We start from the raw sequence: 8,826 nt of genomic DNA, 5'->3' as shown, positions 1-8,826 counted from the left end.
GCATAGTTGGTAACACTGTTGCTTTGCAGAAAGAAGGTCCTGGGTTCGATTCCCAGCCTGGGCTCTTCTGCATGTTGCATGTTCTCCCTGTGCATGGGTTCTTTCCAGGTACTCCACACTGTAAAAAAAACAAAACGCAGATCTTATGGTAAAACGCCGGCAGCTGGGGTTACCGAAATTCCACTGTAAAACAAAAACACAGATTTTACCCATAATTGTTATTTACAGTGGAATTTCGGCAACCCCAGCTGCAGGCGTTTTACCATAAAACAAAACAAAACAAAAAAACAGATTTTACCTGTATGTCATAATGGAGTCTAATTTTTTAACCCACATGCAGAACGCCAGGTGGAGAATAGAAATCAGTTAAATAAGTTTATTATAAACACAAAATAATGATTAACAATCGGGTTCTGGGGAAAGTCTGCAATCTGGATCATTGGAGCACTGGGAGGCAAAAAAAGAGAGAGATGGTGCGTTCAGGGGTCGTTGAAAATGGCAGTGTCAGAATAAACAGACTGGTCTTACTTGGGTGGAGGTAGTTCTTGTCCAGCGGGAAGAATCACTATGGTTACCGGGGTTTGGTTCAGATGGAGGGTTGCTGCTTGACTGAAGAGGCTGCGGTGGAGGGCAGACAGGGTAAGCTTTGGATCACAAAAGGTGAGGAGCGAGTGAGACTGACAACAGGGTAATCGAAAGAAGTTTGGTTTACTGTGGAGGTGTCAGTGGAACTCTGGCAACCAGTGGGTCCACAGCGTCAAGAGGAATAACCTGAGGAAGAAGCATAAAGAGATATCACTTGAAGTCCATAACAGGAGATCACAATGAGAAGCATGGAGGGCTGGAGTACCAAATACTGGCTAACACTGGATCTGAAGTGTCGGCAGCTCCATCCTCATATACTCCTCCAGATGATCTGATTAATTGCAGCTGTGCAGGAATCCAGGAATCAATGGCAACGCCCTCGGGAGGGAACCGCTTCTTGGCAGCCTCAGGTGGTAAAAGAGGGTGAAAGCAGCAAAAAGGAACCATTCCAACAACCTGGGTTCCCAACACCATAAATTGTTTTTAAGTGTGGAATTTTGCCAACTCCAGCTGCCGGCATTTTACCGTAAAATCTAAGTTTTTTTTTTTTTTTTTACATTGTGGGGTTCCCAGAATTCCACCGTAAAAAAAATTACACACGCCACATGCGCAGCCTGTCGCAGCACCTTGTGCACCTCTGGATGTTTGTAACTCGACGCGGATCGCGCGCGCCGCCGTTCACACAAACTGGTTGATCTCGAAGATGGTCTTCCAGGCGGCTATAATGTGAACCCTTAACTATAGGCGCCATACTGCTGTCTTGGCTCAAAAACGTGCTCAACCCGAACTGTCAAAAGCGCAACAATAACTCAGCCTTTAGTCCCTGACATCACCGCTGTATCACCGACAGAGAGAAAAGGGGTTGTGAGCTAGGCGGCTCAGTTGATGTAATCAGTGTACCTGTAACTAGTCCGGCTCCTTTGCTGATTCGATCTAGTTCATCTCCAAGAGGGGGACAAAATATGCGTCCAGTTTTTGGCTTTTCTTTGCTCTCACAAGCACAACCCATGTGTATAGACCTTAGTTCTCATGGCGGTGGTCGCAGGTTCAATTCCCGGCCTGGCTATATTTGCCACATGTCTTCCCCCTCTCTCATAACCCTCCTTCCTGTCAAACCACTTTCGAATAAAGGCCACTAGAACCAACAGAACCTTTAAAAAAAAAACTTCAGCAAAATTTGGAATTTTGACTGATTAATTCTGTTAATTTTAAAGTAATTAGCTGCAGGCAATATTACAATTTTTTTTAATGAATTTTATAATTACTTAAATTTTTACATAGATTTCTCTGTTTTTTACGTTTCAAAATCACCTGCAATATATGTTTATGGAGTAATTGTAATGTATCGTCTACAGTAATTAAGTGCTTTTTATATTAAAGTCAGCAACTAACTATTTTACCATTTTTTGCAGTAAATTTACGGACTTCTTTTGCAGCGTTGACTGACGGTGATTCCATGTATTTTCTGCGGTAATAAAATGTTTCGGATTTTACGATCAGAAACGGTTGTATTTTACCATTTTTTACCATGAATTTTACAATGCAGCTTCCTCCCACAGTTCAAAAGGTTCTCCTTAGGTGTGTGTGCATGAAGTATTGTTTGTCCTGTCTGTTTCTTTATTGTTCTGCAATGAACTAGTGACCTGTCCAGGGTGACCCTGCCTCTAATCTGTTGACCGCTGGAGATAGGCACCAGTGACACTGTGATAAGCATGTTGGGTAAGGGATGGATGGGGATTGTAGAATGTTGAAACAGTGTCTTGGATTAGCTGTGCATTATAATACATTACAGTAATTAATAAATAAATACTTTTTCAATCATATATGATTAGGTTTTGAGTAAAAAAAATATTTTTTTTAATCATGTGTGATTCAAGATTGAATTAAAGAAAAGCGCTGAATGCCCTGAGCAGGAGGGGAAATGTGGTTTAAGGTTGCAGTACAATTTGTATATTTATTGCTAATAAGAATAACCAATATAACAAATGATTACGATATGGTTCTGTGTTTATTGAACTCATATGTGCATATAATAAAGTAAGGACCGCAGGGTGAAGTAGTCACTTTTTCTGAAGTAGTCACCTTTATCACTACTACTTATATAATTTCGCAACATGCTTGTTAACTTAATAAGTATTGTGCTTTACTGGAGTTGTGACCAGTTGGTTAGACAATGACCAACAATATTTTTCTCTCAAGTACTTCTGGATGTCTCTGGAGGAGATACATTGGTTAAGGTTTCAGACCTGGACTGAGAGCACGCGATGCTGACAGCAAAACCCGGCCCTGGTTAGCACAGAAAATTGACATTATCGTTCACAACTTCTTCTCTTCGCTGATTGGCCTGGTAGAGAATCTAATGGAGAGAATCCAAGTGAAGGGGAGAAAGCTCAGACTGTACTGGAAGTGGGAATTTTTTCAAGTGGAGTTTCACAAGAAGAAAATGGTGAGGCAAGAAAACACACACAGAAACATACACACAGTAAGAAGTCAGCATCCCGTTTTCTGCCTCCCAGGAGATGGGCCCTGCATACACCATCCATGTCAAACATCTAGAAAATCACAACACAGTCTGTCATTAGGGAAGGGATACAGGCTGCATGATTTGAATACATACTTTGTGACAATCTAATTAGGTGGGGAATCTGTAATTATCACTGTCAATAAGTGACAGATCAAGCAGGGACTCTAAAGAGCAAAATGAAATATTGACCTCCAACAGGAAAAAATCAAACAGATGACTTGTTTACTGCTATTTCTTTGTCTATTTTTAGACTGTGCTGTCCTTGAGTCCAGCTTTCTCCAGCCATTGGTAGGATTTCCTGATATCAGCCACTTCAGTTATTTGTCGGTGATACATCCCATGTAGAGGCTTGTCCTCCCATGATGGTACCTCCAGCACCTCATCCTCTGTTCCCCACATCATAGCAATACCAAGTGACAGTGGTGCCTGTGGTCATCGAGGCCCTCGGGGCAGTCACCCCCGAACTGGAGCAGTGGCTCAAACAGATCCCAGGAACAACATCAGACATCTCAGTCCAGAAATGTGCAGTTCTAGTTCTAGGCACAGCCAAGATACTGCGCAGAACCCTCAAGCTCCCAGGCCTCTGGTAGAGGACCCGAGCTCAGAGGATGAAAGAGACCACCCGCGCAGGGTGAGAAGGGAATATATATATATATATATATATATATATATATTCAGCCTGGGAGACTGTCTTCAGCCTTCCGGCATCATCGATTACCACGCCTCAGGCAGTGGCGCAACTACACATTATTCAGGTGGATGCAAAAACATAAATCAGCCCCCCCCCCCTCTCCCCCGAAGGAAGGTTGAAGGAGCATGGAAAATATACACATTCAGTCAGATGGTTCATCTTCCACCTCTCCATCAGCGATCCCGGTCCTTCCATCCCCGGTCAGGCCCGCAGAAGCTCGCTCCGATCGTCTTTCTTTTCTTCCATGGCTCAAATCCAGGGAATATCCTCCAGCTGCCTGCCGTGTTCCCGATTGACTTTCAGCTACTCCTCACTGATCTCTCTAACCCCATCATGCCTTCCTTAGGCCTCCATCAGCGACGGCAAAGCAGGAAATCTTCCGTCTTCCGTCCATATCTTCCGTCCTTCCCTCCATGTTGTGGGCGTCCTCTGTCCTCTGCCAGATTCCCCGCTCCGGCTCACCACCCTATCCTCTGCTGATGAGCACCAGAACCCCACATGATCCGCCATCTTTATCTTCCCACCTCTGACACCCATTGGCCCTCCCCGACTCTCGTCTCATCGTGGACTCTCTCCTTCGCCCGTATCGTCTCCCCCAGCTCACCTCCAGGAGAACGCCGCCAGCAGACCGCCAGGCTCACTTCCGCGTGTCTCGGCTTGCAGCTGGCTCTCCAGCCTCATCAACCGACAATCTCGCTGCGCCTGTAGGGGCGTTGTCTAGGTAAGATGTACCTGCTCCTGACCTGACTCGTTCTTGTTCTTGTGGTGTTCCCGACACAGAAAAGAATGAACCTCTAGATTTAAGATTGTTACACACTTTTGGTATGATTATGCTCCTATGTGTTGGAGGCTGTTTGGTTGTAAATGTGAAGATAAAAGCAATATAACAAATCGCCACTGGTGGCGCTGTTGTTGTGCACAAGAGATGTGAGTTGGACCTGTAAGAAGAAGACGAAGTTCCCTGTTCCTGAATCATTTTTGCCATGTGCTATCTCCAGTTAAATGCTTGAATATTATTTTATTTGACCTAGTGTATCATACACAACAGATTCTTGGCGACGAGGATGGGATATTCAAGTTGGAAGGCACAGAGTCCGCAGATGGAGCGGCTCCACAGAGGCAACACGCGACGGTAAAAAGCCGAGCGTTTTGGTGAGTGAAAGGACTGCCGAACTCGAGCTACAAGATGGCGTTTGGAAAGCCATAAGACTTTCACTTCGACGAAACTGAAGAAAGTTTTGACAACTACCGCGAGCGTCTTGAGCAGCATTTTGCTGCAAACGACTTGGACACAAAAGAAGAGAAAACTAGGTCAGTGTTTCTCACGGTGGTAGGGAAAAGATCCCATAACTTGCTGATCGATCTGTGTGCTCCGGATAAACCGTCAGAGAAAAGCTACGAAGAGTTGGTGGATTTGCTACAGAGACATTATGTACCAAAGACGAACTTTATTGCAGAAAGGTGCAAGTTTCACGGAAGAAACCAAAAAGACAACAAAACAATCAGTGAGTATGTGGCTAGTTTACGAAAATTAGCAGCTACGTGTAAATTTGGGACTTTCTTAGATGAAGCACTGCGTGATAGATTCGTCTGTAGGGTAAAGAGCAGCGAGCTGAGAGATCGGCTGCTCAGCACCACGCACACCAAAGACTTGGCGCTGCCGCTGGCTGTACAAATGGCGCTCTCCTTTGAGGTAACTAAGGACAGTTCACAGCAGTTTGCACAGAAAGCTTTCAAGGCTCATGTAGTGGAAAAGAAAGCTAAAACAAAGTACCGCGAAGCTGAGAAAAATACAGCTACCGGGAAGCCCTGTTATCGTTGCGGTGAAAAAAGTCACAACCCGAATGACTGCAGGTTTAAAGAAAGCGAGTGCCACGAGTGTAAGAAAAAGGGACACATAGCCAAAGCCTGTCCAACACGCAAAGAAGGAGGCCGTTTGAATACGACCAAGGGAACCATGCATCTGGATGCTAAGAAGCGACCCAGCGCTCTCAAGCAGCGGTCCTGTCAGGATGTCAGCGCTCTCCAACAGCAGGATGTCTGCAGCTGGCCCGGTCCGCAGTACCCGCCTGAAGGTGCGCCCCAGCATGCAGATCCATGAGTTTAAAGGGGATCCAGATGACACCCACTTGATGTGAAGTCTTCTCTGACTTCACTGACTTGATGTGAAGTCTTCACTGACTTCGCAAAGGCTCGAAAGCTACAACCTCAGGGTAAAGATAGCAAAAGAAACAGACAAAGATCTGTGTTAAAGGTGGTGAAACAGTTGGTGTTAACTGGCTGGCCTAAACATGTACAGGCTGAGCTGCTGAAGCCATATTTTCAGAGACGTTTTGAGCTCACTGTTGAAGATGATTGTCTGCTGATCCCTTAAGAAATTAAGGGATCAGTTGATGTCTGAACTGCATGAACACCACTGGGGAATAGTAAAGATGAAATCCCTCGCCAGAAGTTTATTCTGGTGGCCAGCAGTAGATGAGTGCATTGAACAGGAAGTCAGTGAGTGTACCATTTGTCAAAAGCAGCGTAGTATGCCTTGTACTGCACCAGTGCATAAATGGAAATGGGCTGCCAGCCCCTGGGAGAGAATCCATCTGGACTTTGCAGAGGACCACAAGCAGATGTTTCTGCTAGTCATGGATGCCTATGCTAGATGGCCAGAGATTATTCCTATGCATAATACTACTTAAGTTAAAACCACTGAAACACTGAGACATTTATTTGCTGCTTATGGTTTACCAAAAGAAGTTGTAACAGATAACGGTCCTCAGTTTGTTTCACAAGAGTTTGAGTCATTTCTAAAAAAACATGGAGTGCAGCACATTAAGTCACCTGAATACCACCCTGCCAGCAATGGGTTATTAGAGCGTTTAGTCCAAAATCTTAAAACGTCACTAGCAAAGAATCAAGCCGTAGGTGGTATGACACTTGAGCACTGTGTTGCAAATTTTCTTTTAGGGTACCGAAACACACCCCATACAACTACAGGGAAAACTCCCGCTGAGTTATTTCTAAAAAGACAGGTTCGAACAAGACTGTCACTGATCAGACCCAGTTCTCTCTGAGAATGCAAAACAACACAGAACCATCTCGTCCATGTTAGAGTTTTCACAGTTGGTCAACCTGTATTGGTAAAGAATTACAGGGGAGGAGAGAAGTGGTTGAATGGAGTTGTACAAGAAATCTTGGGTCCTGTAACTTACAGTGTGGAAGTGAATGGGAAGTGTGTTAAAAGACATGTAAATCAGATTCTGGGTGTAAATGGAAATCCAGCTCATTTGACACAAACAGACTCTGGTACTGGAAACTTTTGGAATGATGATGATCTCGATACAACCAAAGGTGTGGATCAACAGATGGAAGAAAAAACTGTTGGGAATCAACCAATAGATGTGCCATCAACTACAGTCGAAAGGAACACTCGTCCAGTGAGGAACCGGCGACCTCCTGATAGACTGAACTTGAAACTGCAACTCTAAATGAAGTTTAAAAAAAAAAAGAAAAAAAAAGTTGTTTCTTGATTTCAGTTATATTGATATATAAAGGGGGTGAAAAATGTTTTCACTGATTGAGAAGTATTGAATTTACAGGGGAGGAGCTGTGGTGTTCCAGACACAGAAAAGAATGAACCTCTAGATTTAAGATTGTTACACACTTTTGATATGATTATGCTCCTATGAGTTGGAGGCTGTTTGGTTGTAAATGTGCAGATAAAAGCAATATAACAAATCGCCATTGGTGGTGCTGTTGCTGTGCACAAGAGATGTGAGCTGGACCTGTAAAGAAGATGATGAAGTTCCCTGTTCCTGAATAAATGTTGCCATGTGCTATCTCCAGTTATCTGCTTGAATATTATTTTATTTGACCTAGTGTATCATACACAACAGTTCTGCTTGTATGACGTCACAGATAGTGTCCCCAAATCATGTGTATTCGGACTCCTGTTGCCAGTCAGTCTCAGCATCTTCAGGGTTGTGTTTAGCTCAGTTTGTGCGCTTCGCAGAACCGGACTTTAAGCAATCTAAATCTCCGCCTTTCTAATTGCTCTTTTGTCAGTGTGTGGTGTTTCCCCCGCCCGGCTGCCGCAACACTCTCTTCGCTCCATTACTTTAAATTGCTCTAGATTCCGTCAGGGATCCACAGCTGACTCACTTTTGTCTCTTGCGCACATTTTGTCTTGACCCCAGCTGCCCGCTGGTCTCTGTGCAGCTCCACATTTCTTTAAACATTAAGTTGACATCACAACCGTCCCAGAAGGCTCAGGACGCACCTGCCAACACGCCGTGTTCCGGGCCGAGTACTGGTTCTGATCATTATCTCTCCAAATCCATCGTCTCGCTGCAGCCGGCAGATCGTCCCACGTCCTATATTTCCCAGTCTCCCTTGTCAATTCTGGCTCCGAATGTCAGCTTTCACACCTCAGCGATGTGAACTTCGCGAGCGTCCTGCTTCCCTGATCGTTCATCGGCCGCACATGCTTGTCGCGGTTTCTTTACCTAATTGCTATTGGATCTAGTTGCAGTCAATGACAAGCACACTCCGGTTCTCTGATAGTCCGACCGTTAAGATAAATCAGCCGTCGCTGGCAATAAGGGTTTATGATCTACCTTCTCCGTATTGTGGCTGATTAAATGTCAGAGTATTGATAATCACTGCTACTTTTGTCAATCACAGCCGTCCGTCTGTGCTGCACGTATGGCAATCTGACATCGGTGTCCCACCAGAACACCAGCCTTTCTGGCCTCGCGCATTGTGCTCGTTTTCCGATGGCAATAGTGGTAGTTTATGGGAATTAAAATAAAATATTAATATAAAAATAAATAAATAATAATAAATTAATTAATTAGATAATATTTCAGGTTAGCATCCCGTTTTCTGTTTTGAGGGGGTTTACAAGAGGACGATCGGCCCCTATTAATAATGCCTTTCATGCTCCTCAATCCATTAAAGATCTGTTGTCGTACCAACCGTCTGGTCCATTCCGGTCTTTCATTTCTGATCTGCTCTGCTTCCCCAGAACCAAACA

Source organism: Poecilia latipinna, unplaced genomic scaffold, assembly GCF_001443285.1.
Source record: "Poecilia latipinna isolate Pla-1442-1.1 unplaced genomic scaffold, P_latipinna-1.0 Scaffold1824, whole genome shotgun sequence".
NCBI lineage: Eukaryota > Metazoa > Chordata > Actinopteri > Cyprinodontiformes > Poeciliidae > Poecilia > Poecilia latipinna.
This window is presented reverse-complemented; position numbering follows the sequence as displayed.